Source organism: Meles meles, chromosome 5, assembly GCF_922984935.1.
Source record: "Meles meles chromosome 5, mMelMel3.1 paternal haplotype, whole genome shotgun sequence".
NCBI classification, from domain to species: domain Eukaryota; kingdom Metazoa; phylum Chordata; class Mammalia; order Carnivora; family Mustelidae; genus Meles; species Meles meles.
In genome coordinates this window covers 38,593,515-38,610,660 of record NC_060070.1, presented here as the reverse complement: position 1 = coordinate 38,610,660, position 17,146 = coordinate 38,593,515, and positions in this window count along the sequence as shown.

Sequence of the window (17,146 nt, the reverse complement as noted above, 5' to 3'; positions counted from 1 at the left end):
CTTGTTTCTTATTTCAATGATATGCTAAATTAATTGAAATTTCTTGGGCACCGTATTTCTCTGTACTTAGAAGATCAGGATAAAGACACTAAACCTTCCCTGCTTAAGAGGTTTTGATTTTGCACGTATTGCATGGAGCACTGGGTGTTGTGCAAAAACAATGAATACTGTTACGCTGAAAAAATAAATAAATAAAAATTTAAAAAAAAAGAGGTTTTGATTTTGTTTTCATACAAATGCCAAAAATGTTTTAAAAAATATCGTGGTTGTCATAGTAACTGTTTATATCACCCATCCATAGAGCAGGTTGTGTTAGATGCATTGGGTTTAGTATTCTGGTCTTTTAGAGGCCTTTAATAGGAAGTAGTTTTGTGGATTTCACCTGGTAAGAGCTCCTTTTTCAGAAGAATCTTGAGACTTATTGTCCATTGGGTTTCTCCTTAGTTTGATTACTTGTTTCAGGTTACAACGGATCAATAATATTTGTTGAATGCATGAATGAATAAGTGAATAAGTTTACATGGTTACCTTTAAAGGATAAAGTTTTGCGAAGTGATTAGGAAAAAGTAGTAGGAGTTTTCCACCACGACATGAGATGACAGGCATCATCCAGATTTCCATTTGCCATCTACCAGCAAAATATTCCTTATGTCCTAAGATTTTACTCTGTGAGCATAGCTTTGTGAAGTTCAAATTAAATCTTAACAAGAAAATCTCAGTTAACATAACAGGAAGGCACTGCATGAGGAAGCAGAGGAAAGCTATTAACATGGGTGTCAAAATAGCTGTTTTGGGCCCTAGTGAAGTAAGGTGAATATATCACCTGTATTAATCTCATTCTTTCCAGAATTGAATGTTGGTATAATGTTTTAAAATGTATATACTTTTCATAAGTTATTTGCTATTCAATTTAGGGATAGTCTAAAGAAAGGCACCAATATTTTGCTCAGCCTCTTAGAAAGTATTTTCTGCTGGCTTTTTTTCTTCAATTTATATGAAGAAATTATTCCGATTTAAGTGTTTAATTGCATCCCAATTTTTAGCATCTTATTCTTTTGAGATAGGGTTAGTGACATTACTATTCTCCATACTCTTTAATGGTTGAAAGGTTATACAATGCCCCTTGAACTTTAAATGCTTCCATGTATATTTCATAAAGACAAGGATATTCTCTTAACTACAAAACTGCACAAAGTTAAACTTTCAAGATCAGAAAGTTAGTATTAGTGCCATACTACTACTAACTTCAGAATTTATTCAAATTATTCAAATTGTCACAATAATGTGTTTTTTTTTAATTAATTTATTTGAGAGAGAGACAGAGAGAGAGAGAAAGTGTGTGTGCTTGAGCTAATGAGTTGGGAGGAGGAGTAGAGGGAGAGGGAGAAGCAGGCTTCCCACTGAGCCAGATGCAGGACTCAATGCCAGGACCCTGGGATCATGACCTGAGCAGAAGGCAGATGCTTAACTGACTGAGCCTCCCAAGTGCCCCAATAATGTTTGTTTGTTTTTGTTCATTTTTCTATGGAAGAAAAACAATTCTGATCCAGGATGAAGTCCAATATCATACATTAGATTTGATTGTTCAATCTTTAGGCTCCTTTAGAACAGAGCAGTTCACAGATTTTCTTTGACTGCCATAACCTGGACAAACATGAATAATACAGAACAATTATTTTGTAAATATTCCTCAGTTTGAGCAAGTCTGATTTTCCTCATACTTAGATAGAGCTATGCTTATTTGGACAGTAATAATACAGAAGTGATGTGTCTTTCTTTGTGCATCTGGGGAAAAAAAGCCCTCCTACCGATTTGGCCTGGTACCAAAGAGAAAGATATTAATTTTGATTACTTGCTAAGGTGGTACCTGCTACATTTCTCCACTATAAAGTTAGTATCCTTTCCTCTGGAAATAATAACTTTTTATTATTTGTTATTTATTTTATTATTTATTATTATCATTATTTATAAGGAAGAACTTTTCTTTCTCACCCTATTTTCACTTATATCAGTATGAAGACTTCTATTTTCTTTAATGAGTTGTAATCCATTATTATAACTATTTGGGAATTCGAATGGTTCCAGCTTTGGCCAGCAGAATTCCCTTCAAGCAGGCCCTTGGGCCTTTTGATATGCTCTCATCATTTTTTGAGCAGATCTTCCTATTCCAGGATATTCCAGCCCCATCTTGTTCTTTACCTGTGCCAACCTGGAATCAGCCATTTCTCCAAGTAGTCTTGGTTTCTTGTAGTGGAGAGTGGTTCAGAACCATGAGAGACTGTGGACTCTGAGAAACAAACTGAGGGTTTTGGGGGGGGTGTTGGGTGAGCTTGGTGGCGGGTATTAGGGACGATACATATTGCATAGAACACTGGGTGTGGTGCATAAACAATGAAATTTGAACACTGAAAAAAATAAAATAAAATAAACCACCATGTGAGTGGTAGGTATGCCTGATGTTACTGGAGAGACATTGACTACAGGTTTTTCAGCAGGGAGCTAACAGTTCTATGCTTTGCTCGCTCTCTCTCTCCTATCTATGCCTTGAGTGAATGCCGATACCTCCAATTTCAACCCAACATCAGGGTTTATTCTAGCCTCCCCTCTTTCCATATTCATTTCTTCTCATCTCTTGACAGTGAAATCTGGCTCCCATTATCCTCAATATATTTACTTGTTTGCTCAATTCTAGAATACACTGGAAGTAGTGTCAAAACTGCCAACCTTTCTCACTGCAAAATCAAATCTACTGACTGAAGTTCAATATTTGCTTGTAGTTCTTTCTGTCTTTAGCCTAAGGATGTAAGTCAAAATGCTTTTTCAATAGTACTTGGCTTATTTTGGTTTTCTTTACTTCTTCATTGTGGTTATATTTTCATGTCAAACTGAGTTAGATTTTCTCCTTCCTGTTAGCATATATTAGAACTTTTTCCACCTTGGTTGATATATGGTTGTTGTTGGTGTTAGTAATTAACATTTTAATGTTTTACATACGAAGCATGAGGGTGGGTCAGGACAGACTCACAACATACAGGGTTGAACAGGGACCTGCGTTCGGCCTGCCCGCAGAGCGGGGCACGTCGAGGGCCCCAGAGACAGCGAGGGCAGTGGGAGCAGCAGGGGCAGGAGTGGGGGCTGCTGGAATGAGAATGGGCCCGGGCTCTGTTAGCGCTCCTTGTCCATGAATGTAATGTCCCTCAAACTCAGCATGAGCGCTCATCAGAGAAGGAAATGAATGGCAGTATTTAGAAGTCTGGAGGTTCCTCTGGGAAGCCACCAGGGCCCTTGGACACTTGGAGAGCCAGGGTAGCCAGCTGTGTGGTGACTGGGAGCTGAGGTGTCATGACCGCACCTGTCATAGCAGCCATCATGCTGTGACACCTGGGACCCCACGGAGCCCCATGGTGGTGGTGAAAGCCAAAGTGTTCCCGAATGTGTGGGTCTGAGGGCACAGGGTCAGACAAATCTGACAGGTCACTAACGCTATTTTCACACTTTGTCCCTGGGGTTATTCTATAACTTGTACAGATAAAGAGCCCGGAGCCAGTGGAGGGAGGTCAGTGGGCTGCCCCGCAGAACCAGCTCACCGCCATTATCCACTACCCCACAGCTCCCCAGGACCATGACCCATCCCAGACGCCTCAGTCACACTCTCATTCTGGGTATGTCTTAGTGAAGACGTGTCTGCCCCTCTCCCCTTGATCACGTCTGTGAGCCAGGAGATGGGAGGAACAGCAGCAGCAGGACCACAGAGAGTCACAAACACTACTGCCTGTGGCTGAGAGTCCTCACCACCCCAATGGCCACAGCTGAGTACAGAGCAGAGTGATCACACACTAGCAGTGTATGCAAGTGAGTGAGGAAAGGGGTGAGGTGTAGGCAGGGAGAAATAGGAAGCCACTGACTCCCCCCACTTGGCTGTCACAGGGGGCTACTGGACCAGGCTCCGGGAAATCCCAGATGTGGGGAAATGCTGAGGCGTGCAAAACCAGAGACAAGGGAACAAACAGTCCACCTGGTCCTGGAGCTACACTGTCATCACAGAAAATGACCAGACCTCAAAGAGTAAGCCAGTAAAGGTGTTATCAATAGTCTGTGCTCAAATGCAGGAGGCACCAGAATCTCAAGGCCACCAGCTTCCTGGTCAGGTCTTCATAAAGGCTGCCAGTGACAGCCCTCATGACCACCCCACTCATTCTAGAGAGTCTTTCCTTTCTGTTCTCACCTTCACTTAATAAACTTTCACTTTATTTCAAAAAAAAAAAAAAAAAAACCATGACACTTAACTGTAAGGTGTACTCAGGAAAGTTTCCTCCACCCCTCACTTCCTCCCATTCTTATTCTCAATTCTCTTCTACTCCGTTTTCACTCCCCATTGCTTATACCACGTTTCAAGCCACAGATAGAATTTTATATGTTCCTTCCATTCTTACACAAAATTTGATAATATGGGTACTTTTTTCCCACCTTGTTCTTTTGTATTTACTATATCCTGAGAACTATGCCATATATGTTCCTACATATTCCCCTTATTTTGTTTTATGGTTACATAGCATTCTTTTCCATTATAGCTTATTCCATCACTCTTCTGTATATCAGTATTTAGGTTGTTCCGCCAATTTTTCAATTCTAAATACGGCTACCACAAACAACTGCCTGCATAGACTTTTGAATTGTTGAATGTGGAACATCAAGACAAATTCTTTAAAGTTGACTTGCTGAATTAAGAAGGAAAATGCACATATCATGTGTTACTTATTGCCAGATTCTTCTCCATAAATCTTATACCGATTTTCTTCCCACCAGCAGTGAGCATGCCTATTTCCCCATAGCTCAGCCAACAGACTGGGTTGTCAAATTCTTAACATTTTTACCAGTGTGGCAGGGGAGAAATTATATCACAGGATAGTTATATTTTCATAAACTTAAAGAATAATCTTAAGGGCACCTGGGTGGCTCAGTGGGTTAAAGCCTCTGCCTTCGGCTCAGGTCATGATCTCAGGGTCCTGGGATCGAGCCCCCGCATCGGGCTCTCTGCTCTGCGGAGAGCCTGTTTCCTCCTCTCTCTCTCCTGCCTCTCTGCCTAGTTGTGATTTCTCTCTGTCAAGTAAATAAAATATTTAAAAAAAAAAAAGAATCTTAGATTTTTTGTAATGTGTTTATGGTTTTTGCCTATTTTATTTATTTATTTGACAGAGAGAGAAAAAGATCACAAGTAGGCAGAGCGGCAGACAGAGAGGGAGGGGGAAACAGGCTCCCCCCTGAGCAGAGAGCCCGATGCAGCGCCTGATCTCAGGACCTCTGAGATCATGACCTGAGCCAAAGGCAGAGTCTTAACCTACTGAGCTATCCAGGTGTCCCAAGTTTTTTGTCTATTTTTGCATAAAATTTTTATTTTAATTTGTTTTCCTGAGGTTTAAGAGTTCTTTGTATACTATGTACATTACCTCAATATTTGCATACACAATGTAGATATTTTCTCTCTGTCCTTTGTCTTTCAGTTTTCCTTTGTTTAGATTGTTTTTCTTCTCTTTTCTTTTCTTTTTATAGCACCAAGGTAGGGTTTTTCGTAGTTGAATGTATTTTTATTGCATTTGAATTTTTAGTCCTTGTTAGAAAAGTTTTCCTTATATTCAGGTCAAATAGGAATTCAACCTTCTTAAATACTTGCATGATGATTTAATTTTTATGCTTAAATACCCAAATTATTTGCAGTTTATTTTTTGGCATATATGTGTGGTTTGGGTCTAATTTAATATTTTTTTCTGAAAGCCACTCAGCTGTCCCAGTACCATTTATTAAACAGGTCATCTTTTCCCTCAGTGAGATATATATATATATATATTTTTTTTTAAGTAGGCTCCGTGCCCTGTGCAGAGCTCAACGTGGTGCGTGAACTCATGACCCTGAGATCAAGACCTGAGCTGAGATCAAGTGATGGATGCTTAACTGACTGAGCCCACCCAGGTACCCTCCCTTAGTGATTTTAGATGTCTCTTTAATCATGGCAATATTTCAATCACCTCAAAATGTCTCTATGTACTTGGATCTATTTCTGATAGAGCCACTAAACTGTGTCTCCACTTGCATCATCACAACACTGTTTCGATTGTGGAAACTTCAGACTATGTTTTAACATCTTCTGGAAGCGGTGTGTCCTCACAGCTTTTGTTTTCAATCCTTCCTCAGCTATCCTAGAATGTTTATTTTGCATAGAACTGCAGTCTCAACGGATGGCTATTTTAAAATGGCAACTAGCTACCTAAGAGGCCAGTTGTTTGATCTTGTTTTGTTTTGTTTTCAATTAGAAATGTATTAAATTCATACAGTAACTTAGGGTGATGTGACATCTTTATGTTGTTGTTGACTCATTTTGTTTGAAAGAAGGGCTAGCTTTCAAGTTAATTTTGTATCTTTTAGGAGCATACTGTTATTTTTTCTCATTAAATGATCTGCAAATTTTCCCTGTTCCTTTCATTTTATCTTCTTCATCAGAAAAGTTGTCTTATCAAGATTAATTTACTGAATCCCAAAGAAGATTTAAGTCCCTTCCATGTGGTCAGACCTCTGGTTTACTATGACTTTTTAGTATTTTCACACTTAGGGTTTCCTTTCCTCTAGAGGGGATTTTACTCAATGTAGTCTTCTCTCTCCCACGCAGCTTTCCCATACCGCCTTAGCAATCCAGAAAGGTTGGCAACAGGAGCTTAAAAGTTAGCTCTGCTGGAAATTGTTTGTTTGTTTGTTTTTTCACTTAAATAATTTGAATTTTTTTGTTTTTATTCCTTCTGATGATGCTGAAGTCATTTCTGGGATTTTATTTGTTCTTTTTTATCTTTTATTTTTAAAAGATTTGAGTTTTGACTAATAACAAAACTTAACCAACTTACAATAAAAATTGCTTTTCATTGTCAGGTTAGACATGACTCACATACAATCCTTACAAAAGGATGTTTGTTACTAAATCCTCCCATAGTTCAATAATTCAATCCAGCTCAACCTTGTTCTTCCAGACAAATTTAGAATCTTCTTTTCATCAGTCAATGATTCGGAACATATTGTGCTTTCTTTCAGAGGGGAGGGAGATTCTGGTAACCAGTATTTGTTGTCTAATTTAGGTCTAGATGAGTTAACCCCAAGTTCCCAGTGTAAATATTTACTTCTACCCTCCAAATCTGTGGTTTTAATTTGTGTTCTATAGAGTCTTAGTGGTTCTGTGGAGAGGGAAGAGTGGACATGTGGGCAGGCTACACTATCATTTCATCAAAGCAGGTCAACTTTTCATGTGCCTTTCTTTTGCGTTTGGTATAAATGATCATAAGAAAATATGGTTCAAAGCCTAAAAAGTATAAATAAAAAGAGAAAATATATATATACTTCTAAATGAATATGTCTTTTATTTTTGGCCCTTCTAAAGATGCACTGCTCTATGTTTATATATATTTTCTTAGTAAACCAACTCCAATCCCACTTGAAAGTAGTTCAGTAGAAATAGGATATATGGATAAAAGTTGTATCTAATTAGCATGTCACTGTTCTGACTATATTCCTTATAACTGAACGCTATTGTTTCAGTTACAGATTGCTGAAAAAGATACAACTCTAAAACTTAGTATTTTAAAATAGCAACGCTGTTAACTCCTATTGTTCTCCGAGTTGACTGAGTTCACCTTGGCAGTTTTCTGCTGTTCTACTTGGAATAATGGTGTGGCATTCAGATGTCAACTGAGGATGAAGTCATCTGGACATTTGCCTGGGATGCTAAATGGCTGGGCCTCTCTCCATCTCAACATAGTCTCAAGGACTCTCTCCATGTGGTCTTTTCACAGTCTCTTAATCAAAATAGCCAGACTCCTTACATAATGGCTTAGGACTCCCAAAAGTGCAAAAGTAAAAGCTGTCAGGCCTTATTAGGCATGGCCCAGAACTGAGATGGTGTTACTTCCCCCTTATTCTACTAGTTAAAGCTAGTCACAGGCCCACCAGAGGTTCAAGGGGTAGAGACAATAAAAAGGTATAAATACCAGGAGGTATGGTTTATTGTGGTCTATCTTTGCTGTGCTCAAAAAGTATTGCTGTACTCAGAAGTACTAAACCAGGAGCAAAGTCTTTCTCTTCGGTTCTGCTCTTTTCACAAAACAAACTAATCTTCAAATGATGTCCCACTTCTTTACATATATCCCAGTGTTGCTTCTACTCTCTGACTTCTTACTTTTCTGTTTATAGCTGTTTAGATTGCCAGGACTAACTGCTGAACCATGAATATTTACTAGGCAAGGTTTTTTGTTTTTCATTTTTTTTTCTTTCAGTCTGCAAAATATCTTTTCATATAGAAAATGTGTCCCCCAAATATGCCTTATTCCTTTCTTTTCTTTGGAATGAACAGAAATGATAAAAGAGTCAAAAGCCTTAATGGTTGGAGAACTGGTTGTTTGTTATTACATCACTTGCCTTGTACATAGTAAGTAATAAAACAAACTTGTTGTACTGAAATTAATTCTATAGGGAAATCCTTGGGTCTCGTATTCCTACTAAGTCCAGTGAGAAACAGGGCATAGACAAAATACTGCTTTCTCAATAAGTTCATGCCTCCTATGCATAGGCACAAAAGCCGTATTTGTGTTATGAGCTCTGCAGTCCTAGGCACCTTGGTGTGGAAACCCTGGAATGAGATCCTCCCTGAGCTTCCAAATCTATCACTGAGGGCTCTGCTTCTGAATATGCTTCCCTCCTTGTCCTTCTCGGTCATTATCAGAAGGAATATAGTAGTGAATACCCTAGAACTTCCAACCAACACATTCTATGCCTGAGCAAACTTTATTAAATCTCATTTCCTGATGATTAGTTAATTAATGTACCAAAACACTTCAAAAGAATAATCAGATTAGATTTTAGTTGACAGTTTTCCTAAGCCTTATGCTGGTAATCAACGATGATATTTAAAAGATACTTCATGAACAGTTAATTTCGCATGTCATTTTCAATCTCAAAATGCTACCTGTAGATTAAGAAGACTGTTGTATGTCCCAGCTAGATCTCATCTGATGGCTAAATTTTCAGTAGGCATCCAAGTAAGTCTTGATCTGTGTTCTGTTGTTCCTTTACACTCTATCAACTTGGTGTCTGCCAAGAGCTGAACTAGTAAATTCTCTACTGAACTTAGTAGGATTTTTCTGCATTGAACATTTCCCCAGCAGCATAGCATCCAGTGTGTGGGTGTATCTATTTCAGCAATTAAGAACTTACAGTATTTAATAGCATAAAAAATAATTTTGAGGTCATGCTACCTCGGACTATGAAGCACCTGTGAGTTTTCCTCCTCAGAACATATCTACATGTAGAAACAAGAGAAAGCGGATAACTATTTCAGCTAGAAGAAAGAACATAGTACTGGGCCTATTTCTGTCACACACTTGAGTGCAAGGTCATAGTTAACCTGCCGCAGGCCTGTGTAAGCCTCCCCAATTCTTTTTCTCAAAGACAAATGTAAACAGGGCAGAAATAAGAGTTGACAATTTATACTGGCTGGTGGATATGTGTGACACGTTTCGGCATTCACAGTATATTCATTTATAATCTTGAAGATCCATTTGCATAGCTGTATAAACTAATCAGTGGGAAGTATTTCAGAGACTTTAGCTGGATACCGACTCCTACTATGCAAACGTCACATGGTGTGATATTTACTAGTGTCTAAACATTTGTTACTTAGGAGGAAAACACCAAAACAAGTCTGAAGAGCCTAATTAGATTATGTAATCTATATATAAACATGCATTTCAACATATGTATATATATATATGTTTGTTTGTGCCCAGGCTTTGACCGTGTCCTTCAGGAGCGGATACAACCGCTCTTTCTGCGGCTGCTTCTTGGCCTTCGGCTTCTCCTGGCGCGTGCTCGGCCCGTTTTTGCATGGAATGTGTCTTCCAGGGGCTCGTACTTCTTACCCTGGTAGAATTTCCTGAGGTTCTCTTTCTGTTTCTGGTTGGGGGCATGGGGGAGGGGAGGGGGGGTGTGGAGACACAGATGGCAGACTTGCCAACAAATCAATTTTGGAGCGCTGGGGAGCCTTGCCACCTATCCCTTTGGGGACATGCCGCTGGCACAGCCTCCCCTCAGCTCTTCCAACTGGTGACACAGCTCCCCCATGTTGGCCATGTCTACGCAACCCGCTGCTGCCGCCTTATAATTTTTAACTTTATTCATATAGGACCTTATTTCTGTTACTTTGCTGAGCGGTTTTGGCTCTTCCTTGAAACTAATTTGATCTTCAAAGCTTCCCTAAAAGACTTGTCCTGTGCTTTGACTCTGACTAAGCTCCCTGACCCTCAATTGATCATGAAAGAGGTAGTTTTCTCTTTGTGTCAGCAAGATCCTGCTTTTCTCCAACATTTCTCTGGTTAACTTTTCCCCTGTTAGATCAACTCTTTTTCGTTGTTTTAATAATTAAAAGAAGAAAGAAAGAAAATGCATAAAGATGGAATGAAAATTATTTCTAATCAATATTAATTATATTTTTAGAACACTTCAGATTCACTCATCAAACTAATTTATTCTGTATTAGGTTACATCACTGCAGACTAGTAATGAAAAAAATTTGCTTGAGTAATTAAATAAAAAAAGAAAATTTTAAGGGTCATATCTTATAACAATATAGATAATTTTTTTTTAAGATTTATTTATTTATTTATTAGAGACAGATTGAGAGAGAGAGAGCATGAGCAAGGGTTGGGGCAGAGTGAGAGGGAGAAGCAGGCTCCCATCTGAACCCAGAGCCCAAGGCCGTGTTCCTTCAAAGGACCCTGAGATCATGACCTGAGCCCAAGGAGACAATTAACCTGCTGAGCCACCCAGTAGTCTCAATATAACAATTCTTATATAGTACTGCCTTTATGCTAAGCACAGACCTATAGGCTTTAGTTTTATTAAGTCATTTAATTCCCAAAATACCTTTCAGAATTTGAGTGTCAGAATTTTGGTGTCATTATTGTTGTTTTCTGTGGTGATGGTTCTTGCTTTGCTTAATGTTGTCATTCGAGGTAAAACAAACAAAACAGATTATTTACAACATTAGGGCAAGTAGCAAATACAGAATGAAATTTCAAAAACTGGAAAACTAGGGCATAATTCATGGAACAGAGAAAACTGTTGGGAGACTGAGTCAAAATGCAGGTAGTGGTATAAGCTTTTAAGGAGAAGTTAAAGATTTCTTCGTCTGAAACTGGAAGAGAAGAGAGAAAAAAATAGATTTTGAAGAATTGATAACTATGAAAGTAAGAAGCTTGATTTAATTCAAATCACATATCTTTAATTTTCTTGGAAGAATTGGAGGTAAACTTGTGTTCCTAGAGGGGCTAGAGTAGGACTTCTTACAGAGCGGAGCTTTAACTGTATTCAGTATGAGCAGCCAGAGGAAGGAAGCCGCAATGCCCAGGAAGATATGGGATCACAGGAGAGTGCAGCTCCCAGCAATGTGTACCTTCCAATTAAAGGATTAGAAGGGCCTCCTGAATGTGAGGGTACTCCTCCCCACAACCTGTCAAATAAGTTTTATTTTTGTAGTGCAGGGGATTGGGGATGCTCCAAGACAGAAACTGAAAATGATTTTTAGTCAATGAATTAAGTATTAAAAAGCTCTAGGTAAGTGATTTTCAGGCCACATTATCTCTATGAGGGGTACTCCATATTAGAATCCTAGCTAATTTTAAGAAATTTTTTTTTTAATTTTAAGAAATTTGATTGGACTTCATTTAAATCACATTTCTCTCAGAATTTTTACTTTTTGAACGATTCTGTTATTTGGTATTGGGATCCTAGATCAAAGATAGCTTATTATGGTTCTTTCCCCCCCTGTAAAATATATTCCAAAATGAGATTCAGTTGAAAATGGTTCTTTCTCATTACTAATGAATAATGACCAGCATCTTCGAGTCATTCAATGAAATTTCACACCAAACAAAATTCTGACTTTTGTGTAAGTCTTTCTTCTACTTTGTAACTAATACAATATCTATGTGACTTCTGGTGCTTAAAAATCCTTGTGTGGTTCTCTATAACTTACTCGGACCCTTAAGAAATGGGTACATGACACAGCTATTCCTGAGCAGAGCTGACCCAGGCAGCGTGGAGACAGGTTTGATAACCTCTTTCTTCAAGGACTAGATTCTAAATATAAATTTCTAGGGCCTTTCTGATTTTCATCATAGCAGCCAATTTATATGTTTCTATTAATTTGTGAGAGTTTTGATCTGCATGTCATCAATATGTAACTGAATTCGATTTGGTTATGTTTTTATTTAATATGTGAGATAATTTGAGGAAACATCAAATTTGACTGGCATTTTCACTAAATTGACAGTTGCTTTACTTACGTGACTGGTTATTTTGGCATTGGATATAAGCAAAATCTCTCTAGTGAGTCCAAAATAATTTATGATAGCATTGTATTTCATGTGTCAAGCCAAATCTTATTTAACTAGCTTTTTCACATCTAGTGACAACAGCAAGCATTACTAACTTGTTAAAATTCAGCAGTGTGCCACACATAAAATCTCCTCATCCTTTAACTTTAAAATAACCATGGCTATCGAATATAAACAAATAAGCAGATGCATATGTAAACCAGCATCACAAAGGCTTTTGCAATGACTTTTTTAGGTAAGCAAACTATATAGAGGGCTAAAGAGCTTTTTCTCCCCCCGGTATAATTTAAAGAGTGAACACAAAAGATGACATTATTTACAAAAATTGATTCAAACTGTTTTTATGTTCTTTCAGGTACATTCTGGAATAAAAAATGACTGGGTCAAAATTGGTCACTGATGGTATATACTCTAAAATTTAATTTAATTATTTTTATCATCTGGCTAGTGATAGAAATTTTTTTTACAATTTAGCACTAGAATAAATATATATACATATGCATAATACACATAAACATATGTGTGTATACACGAGTGCATGTGCACACACACACACACACACACTATGTGTATATATATATATATATTTTGTTTGTTTGTTTTCTCTGTTCCTGTCTGCTGCAGGTTTCATCACAATGTTCTGACAAATAAAGAATTCTATAAGCATCTATTACTTTGGCCTTAGAGGCTCCATCTCTTCAAAACACATGCTGAGAAAGAAAGACAAGTTAACAACGGGCATCTTGTATTCATTGTTTAGGACCACTTTAAAGCAAATCATTTCCTTGTCAACCCTTCTTCCTAGCACCTAAGTCATATCTGCAAATAGCTTCCATGATAACCATTTGCTTATATGTCCACTTGACGACAAACGTGGAACATTTTCCAGTTGCTTACAGGGAGATCCGAAAGCAGAAAACAGAAGTTTTTCTGTTATCAGACTGTCTAACTCCTATCTTCTCCCTAATAAAAGACCTTTTAAGTAAGCCTATTTTTGTCTGTAATCAAATACTCAAGAGTGGCCCTTGAGTCATATACATGTACTTCCTTCCCTTGTTAGAATTCTCACTCTAAAGCCAAGAGTCCTCTGTTGACTTTTAGCTCAACAGCTTCTGAAAAGTGCAACTTCCATTCTGCTGTTTTGGATTGATAGTCATCTCTCTGCACATGGATTCTAATATACAGTGACATGGTCGCCAATGTTTCAAATGCCAGCGGAAATGCAATCCACTGCTAGAAGGAAACACTTATGAACTGGCAAAGCATAAATGACTGCCATTGGGAATAAGTGCTTGTCATATCAAAGCTTTGGCAAAAGTATATGCTTAGAAGACTTACTCTAATGAATTTCATCCACACCTACCAGATGTGATATCTAGAAATTTGCCAAGTGTTTGTACAGATATATATTGCCTGGAAATGTTTAAGAATAAATGAGATTTCATTTTGAAATTGATTAAAATTTTATTTTGGTAAATAGGATTGGTTTAGAAAAATTGAAAAACATATTTGTCTATGCTCACTATTGTTCATTTTTGCCAAATCATTGATATTTGAACAAGGAACACAATTAACTTGTAATATGTTTTATGTTGGAAGTTTCCAGTACCTCTACAGCATAACAGTATTACATATAAAATAAAGAAAAAGATATATGAATGGGAATGATCATAACCGCCCGTTTGCTAACATTGCATTATTTTTTTAATCCTAGATTAAATCCTTAGATTTACTTTTTGACTGTCTTTTGAACTTTTAATTTTAAGACAGGCTAGAAGCTGCTTAAATTAATATGTTCTTCCTCAATTCAAATGTTAAATTGGTTTCTGGGATGCAGTCTAACAATATATCCAATAATTAGAAGAGGAAAGGGAAAGTTGACAGCCTTTTTAGGTGTTAACACCAGAGAAATTTCATCATCCAACAAAGAACAAAATCTGTCTAGAAAAGACTTTAGTTGAATTACCTGTTGCCAACAGTTCAAAGAAATCAAAGCAGGATTAGTATTAATGACAAAACAAACATGTTGCATTGTCTTAAGCATAAATGAAATACAGAATTTCTGTACTCACTGAAGATCAAAGGATAATTTGCAATGAAAGTGAAGCATACTTTCCAAAAAGGCATGAGAAACCTAAAAGGAGAAGAAGTTCAGATTTCACTTTTTTCCCTCATGTGATTCTTTAATAAAGACAGATTGAAATTCTTTCTCGAAGGTGTCATATTTAGGTGTTGAAATGTGTAATCTTATTATTACAACTTTGCAACAGTAAAGTATCCTTTTTAGTGTATGTTCTGACTTGTTAGTTTTTGAATAGAGACACTGTAGGAAGAAATATTTAAACTATCAGAGATATAGAAAAACAATGAAGACCTACAGACATTGTTGTAGCTTGGATTCTACCTTCTTTCCAAAGCAGGGAGTTGAAGACAAGGGTATTTCTCAAAATACCCTCATTCTAAGAAAGCCAGAACAGAAATATTCTTGAGATGATGTCTTAGGCTTGCACCAAAAAAAAAAAAAAAAAAAGAAAGAAAGAAAGAAAACTCACATAAGGAGTAGGTGGCTTGATCTTCTTGAGACCTTATCTTTTAGAACTCCTTTTCCATCTTATCATATCACCACATTCTAGGCGGTCATGAAAATGGGCTTTCCCAAACATGTCATGTTGTCTCAACCCAAGGCACCATCTAGCAAGTTGTTTGTCACTGTTTGGAATGCACTGCTCCTCCTCCACTTCTCTTGTTGGTTTTTTTCATACTTTTTTTTTTAATCATTATTATCTCATCACAGAGATTTTTTTTTTAACCTCAAGATACTATTGCCAGACTGGGTGAGATGCTCCTTTATTTTATATCCTGTCTAACAAACAATATTTGCATTATGTGTTTGTTTATAACATCCTCTATTAGATTGTGAATTCCTCAAGAGCACTGGAATTATAACCAGTTTAACTCTCAGGTTCTTTGGTACTGTTGGAAGGTTAAATTTGGTGAATGTCCTAAAAGAAAACTTTTTTGGAAGTCTTCAGTCCTGGCCCACAAGTGCATTTGTGTCCACAAAATCACCCCAGTTTGCTAATAGGTCTTTTAGAATCTCTGAGAGGTGGAGACTGGACATATTCTACTGTTCAATATATCAGATTCTTTCAAGCCCTTGTTGCCATGAAAAGGCCAGAAACTACAGTCACCATCCAATACGGTGATCATGGACAACAACTAAATGTGTGGCTTTCATTTCACATTGTCTTTGCCCTATGATTCCTTCCTAGGTTTACACATTGTCTTGTTGCCCTAGGACTGCTTCCAATGTTTTGATGTATATGTTAATAGAGGTAGAGATAAGGACAGAAGGTCAATAGGCAGTTGTTCCCCACCACTGTGAGAAAAACCACTGTCAATATGATTCCAGTTTTACTTCAAAAGTTTCCCCTTCAGTATTCTTCTATCTCAAGAACCTAAATGGAAAAGAAAACAATTTTGCAAAACAAATTCAAAATTATTTCCCAAAATGCAATACTATATTATTAAATATATGGCCTCTCTGAAATGTTTAGGACAAACTTTTCCCTAGCTCTTCATTATATAACTTTATTGCTATATCACAGAACCTCAGAGGTATTATTTGTGTCTCAAAATTACTGAACCGAAAAAAAAGGTATTTTAAAATATTTTATGTACAAATTTGCCATTTGAACTATTCTCAAGTTCAGAAATGAAAACTGTAGCTAAGGCAAACATTTTCTATGGTTTAAGGAGATTATTAGACATTCGTGAGGTTAAAAAGAAAATTACCATTTCTACAGTACTATGTGTTTGAAAAATGTATCACAAACTAGTTAAAGTCTTATACATAAAATAAATTTATTCTTTCCACTTAATAGAACATTTACTGCCTCAGAAAGAACTAGAGCTTGAATTAAGAAGCATTTGCTTTTCATGTATTTATTCAATCATGCATATTGTAGTATACCTACAATGTGGTCCTCACTTTAATCTGGCTGATGATATAATGGTGACCAAGAGAGCCTTGTTCTTAGCATTAAGTACTTTAAGTGATTAAATATGTGGCTACATATTTGTGAAAAATCATTTCTATAGTTTTTACCTGCTATCAATTACTATTATTGCTACAGAGTTAATATTTGTGTGGAAGTTGTCCGGAGAGCCATGTGCGTAATGGAGAAGGGAGTCAGCTCATGGGGAAGGGCATGAGGCAGAGCAGGAGAGCTTAGACAGGACCACACTACACAGGACCTTGTTGGATATGGCGAGCAGTTTTACTTATATTCAAAATGCAGTGGGAAGCTATTGAAGGTTTTAAACCAGAGGAAAGATACAATCTTATCTGCATCTTAAAATGAATACTTGAGCTGTTACAAACAGCATGAGCAGAAGTGGAAGGAACGGTTAGGAGCAGGAAGCCTGCAGCTTGGATGAGTGAAATGGCAGGAAAGATAGATAGGGTGGATGAATTTAAGAACTTTATTCTGGGTGTAAGTGATAGGACCTTCGATTAATTCGATGTGGGGGATTATATAAGGAAAAGAACCAGGTTTCTAGCTTAACAACTGAATGAATACTGATACCATTTTCTGATAAAGGGAAGATTGAGGAGAAACAAATTGGGGAGAGGAAATCATTTATTGGATTATTTATTGGATGTGTTACATGTGAAATGTCTATAAGAAATCCAAATGAAGAAGACAAGGCAAGACTTG